The sequence below is a fragment of the Balaenoptera acutorostrata genome, chromosome 7 (genome assembly GCF_949987535.1).
Source record: "Balaenoptera acutorostrata chromosome 7, mBalAcu1.1, whole genome shotgun sequence".
Lineage (NCBI taxonomy): Eukaryota > Metazoa > Chordata > Mammalia > Artiodactyla > Balaenopteridae > Balaenoptera > Balaenoptera acutorostrata.
The window spans coordinates 94,193,077-94,211,662 of NC_080070.1; the positions used below are offsets into that span (position 1 = coordinate 94,193,077).

The following is an 18,586-nucleotide window of genomic DNA, read 5'->3' on the forward strand; positions in this document are numbered from 1 at the left end:
CATGTCTTTGGATGGATGAAATCCAGAAAGTTTTGACTACACTTATGTATTGACAGCCTAATATTTTATGTGAAAAAGTAAACAAAGCAGGACTATGTATTGAATTTGACAGCCTGTTACCTTGTTCTATGAATATGCAAAAATTCACCTGTTCAGACTTTGCCCATGGTCCCACAAGAACAGCACCAACATGCTGATGGACTGACTATATTCTAACATTTCCCGGTTAGGCACGTTCACAAGTCCCAAAATGTGCACTGAGAGATTTGTCTGCTGCCACAGGTAGCCAGCTCTGTTTATAAGGAAAACATCACTTGGCTACCTAAGCACTTTATGCTTCATATAAACAAAAAATCATACAACAGAATCTCTGTCCCCAAGCTTGCAGATCGTCAAGAAGGACATGGCATCTATTGGGGTAGTCAAAAGGCATGGAACATATTTAGGTGTATTTACTGTTCTTACTTTTCAGGAGAATCCAAATGACCTAGTGTTACAAAGAATATTGCTTTTTATTCCCTCGGTACCAAATCAATCAAAGTCCTTCCAGCAAAGCAGCTGTTGCTTAATGGCCCCAAAGAGTTAATGTACTGCCTGAATCAAACACATTTCTGTGTCTACACCAAGCAGATCCTCAATTAATGTTGATGGATTGACTTTCTCACAAGCAGTAAAAGCTCTATGTATAGAAATCGATCCTAAGAGATGAAAATAAATAATTTAAGAGCACTGTGTGTTGAATGTTATGTTTGGCAGCACAGCAATGTGTATAGATGTAAGAACTACATGTATTTATTTCCATTTTTTAAATAAAAAGCTGTTTTCTAGTTGGCTGACAGATACTAAGTGTCAGTCATTTTGAGTCATAATCTAAGCATAGCAAGGCTATAAATTTGGATGATCCAATATAAATATTCTGATAGTGATATTAGAGTGATTATGAAGAATTTCAAGACTCATACATCTAAAGACAAGACACAAGCTTATTCATTAGTAATTATAACTTTAAATCATGTAATAAAGATTGCTTATTAGTCAGAAACATTCTATTTGAACTGTTCATTTCAGATTATCTTTAGTGTACAGATTTGGACAACTTTCTACATTATTGTATGCTATTCTTTAAGGAAGAAGAGCAGGTTTGAAGATGTGTCAGAAGTAACCATTTAATCTGAAAGCATAAAGAATTTTCTCTTTAGCTGCCATAGGGTTGTATGGTTTTACCCTTTGATCAGGTGACAGCTCAAAAGCATCTCCTTAGTCAAAGCAGAGTCTTAGAAAATGAGGCAATGGGCTATTGGGTATTTCAGCAGAGCATTGCTCTTACATCCTATGTCCAAACCAGAGCTGTGCTCTACATTTCAAAAAGTTTGAGCAAATAAACTGACAAGTATCAAACACTACAAGATGGGAAGTGGAATTAGTTCAGAGAGCAAGGAGTCAGCCAAAAGATCAAAAGAACTGGAGAAAAAGCTTCAGGAAGATGCTGAGTGAGATGCAAGAACTGTAAAGTTGCTGTTATTAGGTAAAACCTTTTTTTTTCTTTTGCTTTTAAAACCCTGATTTTTTTTCAGTTGTGATTTATTTACTTTTCTCAAACTTTAATTTCAAGGGTACTACCATATGGGAGATTTATTATCAAAATGTGTTTGGAACTTGACTTTGTGTGCTCTATAAATATTTACTTGTTTGTTTAGCATTTTATTACATGTCTTTTGTTAAGCACAGAGACAAATATTTACTAGACAGTTCAATTTCTCTATGTCAATAATCTTTTATTATTTTTTAAAAAACTCATGGACATTTATTATTTTATTGTACCCTAGTCATTTCCTGAATACCAACTTTTTATACGGAAAACAACCCTTTAATTACAAGTTATAAAGATTTATGTCACTTTGTTTGAAAATATGTTGAGTTGTTTGATATGAACCCTAATATGTTATTTAATTACTTGTACTGTTAAAACCAATTAGTCTCAAGTTATTTGGAGAGTAATGATAAAGTACTTTAAATTATACGAATAATATTATTTAGGCTTCTGAATACTGCCTGTAATATTGTCTGTATGATTGAAAAATACTCCATTTAAATCCTTTTAGGATATTTAAATATTCATTCAGGTCAGGAGTTACATCTCTTCTATCTTTTATTCCCTCAAAATTCAGCACAATATTTTACCACAACTATAAACTTAATAAATGTTTAATGAATTGAAAGAATAAAAATAATCTAGATGCCACACATTTTTCTAAAAATTTTAACATGTTATAGTCACTAGAAGATAAATATATTTTTGAAATAAAATAAAGACCTATGAAAAGAATACAAAACAGCTTTAATTTAATCATAGTTGTATGTTTTCTCCTACTCTTAGTTATACACAAAAGGACTTCATTTTATTTCAGAATTGTGAACCTTTCACACAACAAAATGCTCTCATTTGTGTGTATGTGTGTGTGTCTGTGTGTCCCCTTACTGTGTCTAATTTGCTCCCAGTAGCAAGAGTATCACAAAAACGAACTATAGCATTCCCAGCACTTGCTCCTCCAAGGAAAGGAAATGTTTTCTCCCTTTATGCCCAAGTCCTGAGGCCTCACACTTGCCCACGGCACTTGCAAGTAACCACCAAGAGAGGCTGATAAGTTGGAAAGATGTAGGGGTCAGCTCTTATGAAATCAGAAAATAGACCTTCCCTAACACTCCAGAGTATTCTCCGAGGCTTTGATCAAGAGTCAAAATAATAAGTGGGCATAGAGAAAACAAAAGATGAGAGGGAAAACCAAGCATTTCTGCAAATGCATTCTGCGTCCTTCTTGTACTAAGAACAATGGCACAGGAATAGTGATACAGTACATTAAGAATCCCTATGTTTGAATAAAATTTCAAAAGAAGAGACATTTTCAATATACCAATTATTTTTAGATTAAAGTGGTGGGCTAGATAAAGAGGAAAGGGTAACATTTTATAAGAAATATAAGAGTAGCCCCCGCTCCCGCAACTAGAGAGAGCCCGCGCACAGCAATGAAGACCCAACACAGCCAAAAATAAATTAAATAATTAAATAAATAAATAAATAAATAAATAAATAAATAAAAGAGATATCAAAGAATCTTAGTGGTACTATTACATCTTTAACTTTCCTAAAACAATCACAATTGCACAAATTCATTACCAATGTTACCATACAATAAGCTTGGATTCATCTGGTTCCAACAATATGTCACCGAACTTCTCTGTCACATCTTATTTACACAAAATGAATCAAATTCTCTTTAACTTTTCACATTTCAGTGTCCAAACACTTGACTAAATTTTCCCTTCTGGACTCTATATGAGTTCTATATCTAATGATTAAGTTGTCAAAGTTCAAAACAATAAAGTTTTGTAACAACTCTGCTTCAATTCTCATGTTTTGAATTGAGAGCAAATTCTCTAACCTATAATCTCTATATTCAATTTGGCCTCATTATCATAAAAGCATTCAGTGGAACTAAACAAAACCTTCCCACCCTCAAATCCCCTCACTAATGAAATCTATCTAATTTCTCCCATCATTGAGACAATGATTCTCACTCATCAGTCTGGTCTGAGCAACAGTTTTTAAGTTTATCAGTGAGCGGATGTCAAGTGGGACTAACCAGGTAAGCGTTGGTAGTAATCAGTCCCTGAGTCTAGCTCTATTTTTATAAAAATTAAAAATCTGAAAAAATTTTCAACAGAATTCATTCTTTATGTTGATCCTCTTGTTATCCAACGAATTTCTAGGTGCTTTAACACAACTTTCCAAACTTAACATGTGCTGTAGATATACCATTTGTATTATTGGACACAAGATTTCACCTAATCTGAAGAGCCACCTATATCAAAGTGCACTTTACAACTAAAGGATCACCTTGCAGACAGATTCCCTTTTATTGTACCTTTCAGACATTCAGTAAAATTATAGAAGAGATGCAAAATCTGTTCCTAGAAGCAGGCTTCTAGGAAACACTGGAGATGACATACATTCCTGGTTCATTTGATAACTGCTATCAAGACAATAATGCCATATACTTTAAAAAAAAAAAATTAGCCTGTAAAGGTGCCCCAGGAAGAGTGCATTTTAATAAGAAAAACAAATGTTAATGAATAAGCTGTTCTCTTTTGTAAACTTCCTATGTTAGTTTTTTTTAAATCTTAATTTACAAATGTTTGATTAAACTTGAATTCTATTCAAAAGAAATACATGTCATTTGATTGTGAAATCAAAGTGGATCATGTTTGTTTTTCCTGTCTCCTTTCTTTATATTTATTATTTCAAATTTCAGTTCAAATTTATTTATTTACCACATTACTTTTTTTTTTACTTTTACAAATTTCTATCACATGAGCTAGTTAGATTCAAAGCTGCGAAGTATAGGGAAAAAAATAGTTTCGTTCTTTCTTCATATCTGAAACCTTGCCTCATTCATGCTACAATTTTTAGTTATGATATTGTCATGAGCTTTTAGCCAGTGATTCCCAACATTGTCATGGACTGTTCATCACTGGTGTTCTATTCCTTTAGTTCTAAAACCATTTATTTTTTTATTTTTTTATGTGCTATTTTATAAGCATCACACTATCATTTTTTTAATGGTGCTATCTGAGTTTTATCATTTTAAAATATTATTCTAGTCATCTGGCTCTTAGAAACATGAACCTGGATGGAGTCTAAAATTTCTTAATCTACTTTAAATATGTTTATATTTACTTACTAATCAACATCAAATTTTCCAAATTGGCCCACTTATTCAACAAGTGTATGTTTTAGAAGATGTTCCATTGTTTTAGTATGACAGTAGGAGAATTATAATAATTCTGACACTATGTAAAATCCTGTTAGAAAATAATTGATAAAGTAAAACTTGCAAAGCAGAATTAGCTAAATAGGTTTATCCACCCGGCAGAGTGGAGAGAATACAATTTACAATTCTGGTAGAGTAGAATGTGTTTTTAAGCCATTTGAGGTAAAATTGATTTGTTAATATTTTCATCAAGTGTTATGCTTTTTTCACTTCTCTGAATGACCTCAGCTAGGCACATAACCTCAGAGAAATGATGGGTGTCAAAGCATTTGGTGAATTGTAAAAATCCAGACAAACGTGGTTTAACTCTTACTGTATAATAGATTCCTAGATCTGAAATAACTTGAATGTCAGTAAATGTATACAGGTTTTCTTCCTTTTATGTACATCAGGAGGAAAGAGGACATAAGATTCATATCAAAGTTGTTATTTATATTTTATTTGTTTAAATAGGTCTTTATTTTTAAAAAGTATTTCTATATATGAGTGGGAGTGGATGCAGAAAACTGGAGGTGTTCCTGAGTCACTGGCTAGAGTATAAATTCAACAAGTTTAAGAAGTTCTGTTTTGAATTTCTATTACACCAATAGAGTCAATGCCTGTCTGTGGCATTGTGTGATCACATACACAGATCCCCTGGAATAATTATGTTACACTTAAAACTTGCAAAGAAGAATTAGCAGAATTAGAAAGAAAAAAAATTCTTTCTCATCACTAGTGATAAGAATCTTGTGAACAACATGTAGAACTTATTCCTGAATAAGGTTTCCAATTTTTTAAATTAAAGTCATTCTTTCCTTTTTGTAATATCAATACATTTTTGTTTTAAAATATTTTACAATATTTTATTTTGTTTCTAAAAATATCAATCTTGTGGGTGCACAAATATTTTTAATACAAATGTTTAAAATTGTTTTTCAGTAAATGGAGAGAAAACAAGCAGAAAAGGTCTACTTGGAGAGTTTCAAATCGTCTCAAAGCAATGAACTATTTGCACCATAGCAATTTGAAAGTTCCAGACGAAAAGCCAAATATTTGCAGTTGTATTTATTTATAAAGAATGGGGGGGGGGTCTGGGCAAGATGGCGGAAGAGTAAGATGCAGAGATCACCTTCCTTGCCACAGATACATTAGAAATACATCTACACGTGGAACTGCTCCTACAGAACACCCACTGAATGCTGGCAGAAGACGTCAGACCTCCCAAAAGGCAAGAAAATCCCCATGTACTTGGGTAGGGCAAAAGAAAAAAGAAATAACAGAGACAAAAGAATAGGGACGGGACCTGCACCAGTGGGAGGGAGCCGTGAAGGAGGAAAGGTTTCCATGCACTAGGAGCCCCTTCGTGGGTGGAGACTGCAGGTGGCGGGTGGGGGGAAAGCTTCAGAGCCACAGAGGAGAGCACAGCAACAGGGGTGCGGAGGGCAAAGCAGAGAGATTCCCGCACGGAGGCTCGGCGCCGAGCAGCACTCACCAGCCCGAGAGGCTCGTCTGCTCACCCGCGGGGCGGGCGGGGCTGGGAGCTGAGGCTCGGGCTTCGGTCGGATCCCAGGGAGAGGACTGGGGTTGGCGGCGTGAACACAGCCTGAAGGGGTTAGCGCGCCACAGCTAGCCGGGAGGGAGTCCGGGAAAAGGTCTGGAGCTGCCGAAGAGGCAAGAGACTTTTTCTTACCTCCTTGTTTCCTGGTGCGCGAGGAGAGGGGATTCAGAGCATCGCCTAAATGAGCTCCAGAGGCGGGCACGAGCTGCAGCCATCAGCGTGGACCCCAGAGACGGGCATGAGACGCTAAGGCTGCTGCTGCCGCTACCAAAAAGCCTGTGTGCGAGCACAGGTCACTCTCCACACCGAACCTCCCGGGAGCCGGTGCAGCCCACCACTGCCAGGCTCCCGTGATCCAGGGACAACTTCCCTGGGAGAACGCACGGCGCGCCTCAGGCTGGTGCAACGTCATGGAGGCCTCTGCTGCCACAGGCTCGCCCCGCCTCCTCCGTACCGCTCCCTCCCCGCGGCCTGGGTGAGCCAGAGCCCCTGAAGCAGCTGCTCATTTAACCCCGTCCTGTGTGAGCGAAGAACAGACGCCCTCAGGCGACCTACACACAGAGGCGGGTCCAAATCCAAAGCTGAACCCCGGGAGCTGTACGAACAAAGAAGAGAAAGGGAAATCTCTCCCAGCAGCCTCAGGAGCAGCGGATTAAAGCTCCACAAACAACTTGATGTGCCTGCATCTGTGGAATACCTGAATAGACAACGAATCAGCCCAAATTCAGGAGGGGGACTCTGGGAGCAGGAGATATTAATTTTTCCCCTTTTCCTTTTTTTGTGAATGTATATGTGTATGCTTCTGGGTGAGATTTTGTCTGTATAGCTTTGCTTTCACCATTTGTCTGAGGGTTCGGTCCGTCCATTTTTTTTTTTTTTTTTTAGTTAAAAAAATTTTTTTTCTTAATAAATTTTTTTCTTAATAATTTCTTTCTTATTTTTTATTATAAAAATTAATAAATTTATTTTTAAAAATTAAAAAAATTTTTTCTTAATAATTTTTTTCTTATTTTTTATTATAATAGCTTTATTTTATTTTATTTTATTTTATCCTCTTTCTTTCTTTCTATTTTGTCTCCCTTTTATTCCAAGCCGTGTGGATGAAAGGCTCTTGGTGATCCAGCCCGGCATCAGGGCTGTGCCTCTGAGATGGGAGAGCCAACTTCAGGACACTGATCCACAAGAAACCTCCCAGCTCCACATAATACCAAATGGTGAAAATCTCTCAGAGATCACCATCTCAACATCAAGACCCAGCTTCACTCAACGACCAGCAAGCTACAGTGCTGGACACCCTACGCCAAACAACTAGCAAGACAGGAACACAGCCCCATCCATTAGCAGAGAGGCTGCCTAAAATCATAATAAGGCCACAGACACCCCAAAACACACCACCAGACGTGGACGTGCCCACCAGAAAGACAAGATCCAGCCTCATCCACCAGAACACAGGCACTAGTCTCCTCCACCAGGAAGCCTACACAACCCACTGAACCAACCTTAGCCACTGGGGGCAGACACCAAAAACAACGGGAACTACGAACCTGCAGCCTGTGAAAAGGAGACCCCAAACACAGTAAGATACGCAAAATGAGAAGACAGAAAAACACACAGCAGATGAAGGAGCAGGGTCAAAACACACCAGACCTAACAAGTGAAGAGGAAATAGGCAGTCTACCTAAAAAAGAATTCAGAATAATGATAGTAAAGATGATCCAAAATCTTGGAAATAGCATAGACAAAATTCAAGAAACATTTAACAAGGACGTAGAAGAACTAAAGAGGAAACAAGCAATGATGAAAAGCACAATAAATGAAATTAAAAATACTCTAGAAGGCATCAACAGCAGAATAACTGAGGCAGAAGAACGGGTAAGTGACCTGGAAGATAAAATAGTGGAAATAACTACTACAGAGCAGAATAAAGAAAAAAGAATGAAAAGAACTGAGGACAGTCTCAGAGACCTCTGGGACAACATTAAATGCACCAACATTCGAATTATAGGGGTCCCAGAAGAAGAAGACAAAAAGAAAGGGACTGAGAAAATATTTGAAGAGATTATAGTTGAAAACTTCCCTAATATGGGAAAGGAAATAGTTAATCAAGTCCTGGAAGCACAGAGAGTCCCATACAGGATAAATCCAAGGAGAAACACGCCAAGACACAAACTATCAAAAATTAAATATAAAGAAAACATATTAAAAGCAGCAAGGGAAAAACAATAAATAACACACAAGGGAATCCCCATAAGGTTAACAGCTGATCTTTCAGCAGAAACTCTGCAAGCCAGAAGGGAGTGGCAGGATATACTTAAAGTGATGAAGGAGAAAAGCCTACAACCAAGATTACTTTACCCAGCAAGGATCTCATTCAGATTTGGTGGAGAAATTAAAACCTTTACAGACAAGCAAAAGCTGAGAGAGTTCAGCACCACCAAACCAGCTTTACAACAAATGCTAAAGGAACTTCTCTAGGCAAGAAACACAAGAGAAGGAAAACACCTACAATAACAAACCCAAAACATTTAAGAAAATGGGAATAGGAACATACATATTGATAATTACCTTGAATGTAAATGGATTAAATGCTCCTACCAAAAGACACAGACTGGCTGAATGGATACAAAAACAAGACCCGTATATATGCTGTCTACAAGAGACCCACTTCAGACCTAGAGACACATACAGACTGAAAGTGAGGGGATGGAAAAAGATATTCCATGCAAATGGAAATCAAAAGAAAGCTGGAGTAGCAATTCTCATATCAGACACAATAGACTTGAAAATAAAGACTATTACAAGAGACAAAGAAGGACACTATATAATGATCAAGGGATCGATCCAAGAGGAAGGTATAACAATTGTAAATATTTATGCACCCAACATAGGAGCACCTCAATACATAAGACAAATACTAACAGCCATAAAAGGGAAATCGACAGTAACACAATCATAGTAGGGGACTTTAACACCCCACTTTCACCAATGGACAGATCATCCAAAATGAAAATCAATAAGGAAACACAAGCTTTAAATGATACAGTAAACAAGATGGACTTAATTGATATTTATAGGACATTCCACCCCAAAACAACAGAATACACATTTTTCTCAAGTGCTCATGGAACATTCTCCAGGATAGATCATATCTTGGGTCACAAATCAAGCCTTAGTATATTTAAGAAAATTGAAATCGTATCAAGTATCTTTTCTGACCACAACACTATGAGACTAGATATCAATTACAGGAAAAGATCTGTAAAAACTACAAACACATGGAGGCAACACAATATACTACTTAATAACGAAGTGATCACTGAAGAAATCAAAGCGGAAATCAAAAAATACCTAGAAACAAATGACAATGGAGACGTGACGACCCAAAACCAATGTTCATTGCAGCTCTATTTAAAACAAAGCATAGGGCTTCCCCGGTGGCGCAGTGGTTGAGAATCCGCCTGCCAATGCAGGGGACACGGGTTCGAGCCCTGGTCCCGGAAGATTCCACATGCCGCGGAGCAACTGGGCCCGTGAGCCACAATTACTGAGCCTGCGCGTCTGGAGCCTGTGCTCCGCGACAAGAGAGGCCACTATAGTGAGAGGCCCGCGCACCGCGATGAAGAGTGGCCCCCACTTGCCACAACTGGAGAAGGCCCTCGCACAGAAACGAAGACCCAACGCAGCCATAAATAAATTAATTAATTAATTAATTTAAAAAAAAAACAAAAAAAACACAAAGCATAAATATGTGTATATATATGTATCTATATACACACACACACGTGTTGTGTAAATTTATATATATATATATATATATATATATATATATATATATATATATATGAAACAAGACAAATGACAAAGTGTTTGGTAAGGTGAAGGGTATAAAAGGTATAAAATATAGGTTTCTAATGTATTATTTTTTCAAACTTCCATAGGTTTATAAGATTATTAAAATTTTGGAAAAATAAGTGCATTTTTTTTGGCAAAAAAAAAAATGCGAATATATCTGTAAATTCATGTACATTTCCTTACAAATGAATTCTATGAGATATCTCATGAACATATCACTTTAAAATCACATAAACTTTTTAAGGAAATTCTTCTCAATGCATTATTTGATAACCTTGACAACAAAATTTGGCCAATCTTCTTGACAAACACAGATCCAAACACCAAACCAAAATATTAGAAAACTGAGTCCAACAATGTATAAAATGTACTTAAAAAAAAAAAAAAAAGCCAGAGGTGGGAAGGGTGTTATCTCAAGAATGCCTTGTTGACATACTATTAGAAGATTAATATTTTCACATTATCAAAGGAGAAAGATCATGATTATGACAGGAGATACACGCATGTGTGCACATACGCACGTGCACGTGCGCACACACACACACACACACACACACACACACACACTAAATAAACTTCTTTTTATCCATTCCAGATAAAAACTTTTATCACACTAGGAACAGAAGACAATTCCTTAAACAGGATAAATAGTATGTACAAAAACCTGCAGTAATTGTCATATTTAATGGGGAATATTTAGCATCATTAACTACAGATAGTGAACAAGGACTTATGATGATGAATGGGCCTGACAGTTTCCTGCCCTTGACCTTCTCCTCTTCAATGCTCTTATCAGGGATTTGGGTAAAGATAGATAAGGCAACATTCCATTTGAGTAAGATTCAGAATTTGGAAGGATATAGTGACAGGAAAGTCAATATTCCAAGTGATCTCAACTAGCAGAAATGCTTGGCCCAAATGAGCAAAATGGAATTTAACAGATATCTTCAACTGAGGCTCAAAATCAACTATACTCATGCAGTATACACATGTAGTATGTGGGAAAATCTGTTTGCTAAGAGGTGATGTGAAAAAAGTAGCAACAAATTAACTGCTACAAGCTCAATATAGGTAAAAAAAAAAAAAATGTAATAAAGCTACAAAAAAACTCCAACAAACAAAAAAGAAAAGAAGAAGAAAAGAGGCAAACTAATCATGGTCTCTATTAAGAAAAGTGTTCTATTTAGAAATAAGTACCAGGATTGAGGCAGACCTATGTTGTACCCCTATCTTACTACATCAGAATATCAGTGCTCTCAATAAAATCACCTGATATCTGTGGCACCATTTTCAGTAGGACAGTGTTTCAAAAGGACATTGGCTCTTGCATGGAGTGTGGTCCAGAGGGTAAGGAATCTAAAACTCATGTTCCACCAGAAAGGATTAAAGGAGTGGAACATATTATACTTGAAAAGTCTCTTGGAAAAGAGGTGGAGCATGCTTCAAATAATAGAGAATGTTGAGAGCTCACTGTAAGTTAGAGTATGTACCAGGTACTTTATATGTTAATCTACCCAAATCCTAAGAGGTAGATATTAATAAGCCAATTTAATGAAAGAGGATACTCTCAGAAATTAATTTTGATCAAGACACCCAAAGTCAGCAATGAGTACACACTCACTTTTATTTAATTCCAAAGCATGAGTTTGCTTATTACATTGTTCTACTCTCTGTCTAGGCTATTTGAAAGGTTGTAATGTGGAAGAGACAGATAAGTTTGTTGTTGCTCAATAAGAAAGAGGAATAGTGAGTGTAATAAAATCAAGTTGCTTCAAAAAGGGTTACCCTAAAAATCTTTTATGCCAACAGTCCACCAACAGATGACAAGCAGACACTGCAAACCCATGTCTATGAAAGTTCACTTCTTCCATATTAATTTAAAATAAGTGATTTTAAAATAATTTATGTTTTGACATCATTTTGATATTGATATTACCAGTGCATACCTAAAAAGAAAGCAACAGGGCTTTCCTGGTGGCGCAGTGGTCAAGAATCCACCTGCCAATGCGGGGGGCATGGGTTCGAGCCCTGGTCCAGGAAGATCCCACATGCCGTGGAACAACTAAGCCCGTGCGCCACAACTACTGAGCCTGCGTTCTAGAGCCTGCGAGCCACAACTACTGAGCCCTCATGTCACAACTACTGAAGCCCACGTGCCTAGAGCCCGTGCTCTGCAACAAGAGAAGCCACTGCAATGAGAAGCCCGCGCACCACAACGGAGGAGTAGCCCCCGCTCGCCGCAACTAGAGAAAGCACGCGCGCAGCAGTGAAGACCCAACACAGCCAAAAATAAATAAATAAATAAAATAATTTTTTTAAAAAGCAACATTATAGCATTAATATGCGAGTCAGGAGACTTAATTTCTTTGTTTTAAAGTAGGTCTGGGACTTTGGATGAGTATCATAATCTCTACTAGACTCATTTTTCTCACGCATAGAAGGAAGATTACGTGCACAGCTGGTTGATTTCTAAGGTTTCATTCTTCTGCACAATTATGTGATTTTAAGACCACCTACAAAAAAGCTTCTGCATGATTGATTATAAGTCAGAGTTTATTTTCATTTTACCTGTTTTAACAAGTTGTATGAAATGAGTAATCAGGCCTCAAGTGTGTTCAGGTGAAATTCAGTTACAGGTATAAATATCATGTAGCTTTAAAAATTTTTTGGTATTTGCAAATGAAAATGTGGGAAAAAATCTCTAATTTATACCTATTAATAATAAAAAAATTTGTGAGTATCAAAGTATGAATTAAGTATAAATTTAAATATTTAATTATGTGAAACACTTTCTACTTCTAAGAAATAAATGCATATCTCGTTAAAATTCCCTTGATACCCCTTGACCCCTTAGTGATGACCACAAACAGGAAGGAAGAGATTATTTCAGGATGCCCTTGGCCTGTGTAAACATGCTATTGTGATTTCTATATTTGGCTCTCTAACATGGTCTAATGTTACAAGAATGGAATGATTATTGTGAACTAAGACATAGAAACGTTGTAAGAAAGGGACTCAATAATTTATTAACTGCAGTGGGTTTCCAAATAATAGATGAGATTTTGGACAGATGGGCTTTTCTTCAGGAATTTTCCTGTTAATGTTGTAGTTGCCTATACTGGCCCTTCATATGGAAGCCTGAAGTCACCATATAGAGGAAGAAATGATCCAGGTACCTTTTTTAAAAGTTTTCCAAAAGAAAATATTAATGTTTCATATGGAGTTTCATTGATGAGTACATACTATTTTTCAAAAGCGATTATTTATTTCACACACATCATGAAAGATTAGTTACCAACAATCTTTGGATAATAGCATACCCACTAGTGTCAGAAATAATTCTGGAAACTTGCCAGGTCTTAGTGTCATCAGTATGATTACCAACTGGCCATATTTATGAAGTATAAAAGACCATTTTAAATGTATATTAACTCTCTCAATCTAAAAATCACTTTTTTCCCAAATTTATAATAAATTTTTGACTAAGTAATACAGAGTTAATATAGAAATTTGGTTGTGACTATTTAAAAATTTTGTGTGTCCAATAGTGGTTCTTAATTGATACTGTATTTGTCCATGATACATATGCTGGTACAATTCTGGAAAATTCTTTACACACTTTTTAAATTATTCTCATGGTAGATAACTGAAATTAAATGAAAATTATCTAAATTATTTTTACTTCATTGTAGAAATCATAGATATTATAGCATTATGTAAGGAAATGTAATTGATAGTCAGAAATGAGACTTTTTCTCATTCTCACAATTTCTCCAAAGTTTTTGCCCCCAGTATTTCCACTCTAGTTGAAGAAAATGCAGTATTAAATACACCTGAATGGACAAGTACTGGAATTCCTATTGGGCCTATTGGTTTTCCTCCCACTTCGCCGTAACTCTGAAATTTTCCATACAGCAAAATTGAAAACATATGTTTAGAGAAGATATTCTACAAATCTTTCAGCTGTGTAGGATGATGCTACAATTTCTAATGCCCACTTTTACTGTTGGAGTTTTTTAAAAAAACTACCAAGAAAAGTTTTATAATCTTATTGGACAACTTTTCTTTCAAAGTGATGCACAGCCTGGAGCAAAATAGCAAATTATATAAAGCCAGCAAACCAAGATACTGTGCAAATCTCCTTGATTTACTCTTGTCACTGTCACAAACAAATAACGCTCAGCCATGCAAAATAATACAGCCAGTTGTCTTCCGAAAACATGAGGTGAGATTTTAATATGATTTTCATTTTAATCTCAAATGTTTCATTCTTGGACATGGCAGCCTCTGTTAAATGAAACAGTTATGCCCAATCTGTGAGTTCCTGTTTGATTACATTAAAAGTCTATGAAGAAAGATTAGCAAATTGCTGAGACTGATTTTGCATTTATCACCTTTGTTGCCGAATTTCACACTGTGTTGTGTGGACCACACTACCCTAAAACCATAAAGCCAAGTATGCTGGAGGTTTACCCAAGAGGAGGAATCGATAAATCATCACCAGCAATAAAATCTTATTTCCCAGAGCTTCACCCTTCTGATTCCCTCAGTATCCTGTAAGGTGGGCAGCTCTTTCAGATAAGTGCGGAAACTGGACATAATTAAATATGCCTAAGAAAAAAAAAACTTTGCATATTTAAATATGCCTAAGAAAAAAAAAGTAGAATTAGATTGATGTGTCGTTATGTCTGTTCATCACAGCTTAAGAAAACATGGAGTCAGGCAGAAATGATTCTATGTGAAGAAACTGATACAAAACATAGAGGACAAAATTTTAGTTTTCAAGCATTCAATATGAGTTTAAAGAATGTATTTGTTTCATTGAGATTCTACTATTAGGCACTGTTCTAGGTGCTTCAGATACATAAGTGAACAAAACAGGTTAATTTCCCTGCCCTTGTTGAATTTACCTTGCAGTCTTGGAAGACAGACAGGAAAAGTTAAAAACAACATGTGAATAATTTGTAACTTTGTAGAATGAGATAAGTGCTAGGAAAAAAGTGTGGTAAGGAAAGGAAGATAGTGGGTGACAGTGGGGTTAAAAGTTTAAATAGGGTAGTCAGGGTTCTCTGATTCAATATGGATTTTCATATAATTTGAATAAAATTCTGAGATTCAGGGTTACCAGAGTCATATTATTTTTGCTTACATAAAGTCATACTAGTTTTGGTAAAACAAGGCAGTTGATCGCCATGCTGGTAAGGGATATGTTTATGTCTGTTAATTAGTCTTCCTGAATTTGGGTTTCTCCTGGAAATTCTTTAAATTGCCTTAGTTGTGCTACTTTGAAATTTGTCCAAAATTAACAAGCACACAGACTTTGAAGATGTCCTGTGGCTCAATTTCGCAGTAATATATCAAGGCCTTTGCTTCTCTTAAGGATACAGAAATTAGTATAAGACTAAAAATTTACTCATTGGCATGTTATATCAGGTCCTTGGTCAATATCATATTTCAATGATATTCACATATTTCACATATTTCATTGATGAATGGTAATTATAACCTGAGGATACATTTTAAAAGATATGATTTCATATCAATTATAATACACTGAGTTTTCCTCAATGCTTTAGAGTTTAGTGATTCTATATAAAACTTTTATGAACAAATTTGTATTATCAGGTTTTACCAACTCTTGGTGACTCCCTGATTTTCTCCCATCTATAAAACCAGAACGTCCAAACTTCAAGAAATTGCCTGACATCACTAAAGAGTCTACAAATAACAAATGCTGGAGAGGGTGTAGAGAAAAGGGAGCCCTTCTACACTGTGGAAAACAGCATGCAGGTTCCTCCGAAAACTAAAAATAGAATTACCATATGATCCAGCAATCCCATTCCTGGGCATATATTCAGACAAAACTCTAATTCAAAAAGATACATGCACCCCTATGTTCATAGCAGCACTGTTCACAGTAGCCAAGACATGGAAAGAACCTAACTGTCCATCGACAGATGAATGGATAAAGAAGATGTGGCACATATGTACAATGGAATATTACTCAGCCATAAAAGAGAACGAAATAATGCCATTTGCAGCAACATGGATGCAACTAGAGATGATCGTACTAAGTGAAGTAAGTCAGAAAGAGAAAGACAAATACCGTATGATATCACTTATGTGTGGAATCTAAAATATGACACAAATGAACCTATCTATGAAACAGAAACAGAATCAGGGACATAAGGAACAGACTGGTGGCTGCCAAGGGAATGGGGGTGGGAGAGGGATGGACTGGGAGTTTGGGATTAGCAGATGCAAACTATTATATTTAGAATGGATAAAAAACAAGGTCCTACTGTATAGCACAGGGAACTATATTCAATATCCTGTGATAAACCATAATGGAAAAGAATATGTAAAAGGATGTGTGTGTGTGTGTGTGTGTATATATATATATATATATATATATATATATATATACATACATATATATATATATATATGGGTCACTTTTCTCTACAAAAGTAATTAACACAACACTGTAAATCAACTATACTTCAATTTAAAAAAAGTTGCCTGAATTTGCTCCTTCCCCACCCGCATCCCTTACATGTTTAGGACTCATAGATGAGTAAAAAAATTGAAAGTTTGTTTTTATGGTCTATCCATACCCTACATAGTATAGTAGTTTTAATCAAATTCTCTCATCATTTTCACTCTCAAGAGTCATATTCCTTTTTAGTCTCTTTTCATACAGTTGCCATTTTTATTCTATTAATCATTTTGAACATCCTTATATGAATTCTCCTGAGTCCCATTGCATTTATCCTTGCAAATCACTTCAAATTGATTTTGGTTTGTTGTCATTTAAGAGTCAAAGTTCTTTTTCCACATGGACATTCAGTTGCTCCCACATCATTTGTGTAATACATGTAGGGTATCTTTAGACTGTTCTGTTTTACAAAACACTGCAACGTTTCTTATGACCTTGATTCTCAGATAACATCACTTTATGTTTTATTCTGTGTTGTAGTTTGCAAACGATTTCATGCGTATTATGTCATTATGGTCTTCTAATAATCTTGAGGTAAGTATTCTCAGTTTATAGATGAGGAAACTAAGAGGTTAAAGGATTTACTGAAGATCTCTCTCTCTCTCTCTCTCACACACACACACGCACGCACACACACACACACACACACATGAGCACACATACAAGCACAGAGCCAAATCCTCAAATCTAAGTAATCACACTTTATTTCAGTACTTCTTGGTTTTCACTTCCCAAATAAATACGCCTTACGGGTAAAGGAGACTCAAGAAATATGCTCAAAAGGCCTTGAAGCATAGCCTGAAATAATCACTGATCTTTTCATTAAAAGTTCATGTTTTAAATTTTTTAAATCATGTGAATTTTGTATCCTTCTACATGTTTGCCAACCATATCGAAATAAAGTTGTACATTGCATATCATCAACTAAATAGATGTCCCAGATAAATGCAACTGGTTCTCTATGACATTACCGCCACCCCGCCCCTCCCCCAGGAACGTGTAATCCATTTTGAGACATTCCTATATCACTGTCATCCCACATGCTTTTTAGTTTTGCTTAGTATTATTAACAACTTTCCTATGCTTAAATCAAAGAGAAAGTGCCTGTATAACAGGGTAAACATGATGACAAAAACAAGAGCCCATCCTTCAATCAAAATAGTCTTTGAACTCTTCTGGAAATAAAAGATTATTGTCTCAGGTTTTTTTTTTTTTTTTTCCTTGCTATTTAATCAAATAGGATATAGGAGGAGACATTCTGGGAGAATGAGAGTGATCTAGAGACTATGAAGTTGGGGCCATTTTGGGGGAGAGTTGCAGACCCAGGAGATAGAAGTGTTCCAAATTATGTTTGAATGCAATAGAATTTTTTCCTGATGGTATACACTTCTTGTTTTAGAAAATACACTCCACCTTGGAGCCAGACCTATATCTGAATCTAATATCAAAAGAGGGGTTGCTACTATCTTTGAAAGTAGATAACTAATAATACCTTTCAAGACTTGACAGATTACTCTCCTTCTTTACGTAGGAGAGGTGTCTGTAAAAGATTTACTCACAAGAAAGTGATAGTCACAGGTTTTAATATCTATATGAACTTGGTGTATCAGTTGATAACACTCCTATCTTTCTGTTGCAGGAGGAGGAGAATCCGGAAAAAGTAGCATTGTGAAACAAATGAAGTAGGTATTTTAAACGTTTAATATTTGATTTCTGTCTGTTCGTGTATTTGCCCATTACTAAAATAAATACTTTTGGAAAATCTGATGGATAGTCTCTAAATCACAGGTAGTGGCAGAGCTGTCACACTTCCTGTGCAAATATTCCTCCTATCCTTCAGCAGAAAGCCTAACAGATGAGTAATAT

At 36.0% G+C, this 18,586-nt stretch overlaps 1 pseudogene; it reads left to right on the forward strand.

Moving 5' to 3' along the window:
- Nucleotides 1–1,407: 1,407 nt before the first annotated feature.
- LOC103010126 (guanine nucleotide-binding protein G(t) subunit alpha-3-like) overlaps nt 1,408–18,586 on the forward strand; it is a 44,945-nt pseudogene continuing 27,766 nt past the window's right edge.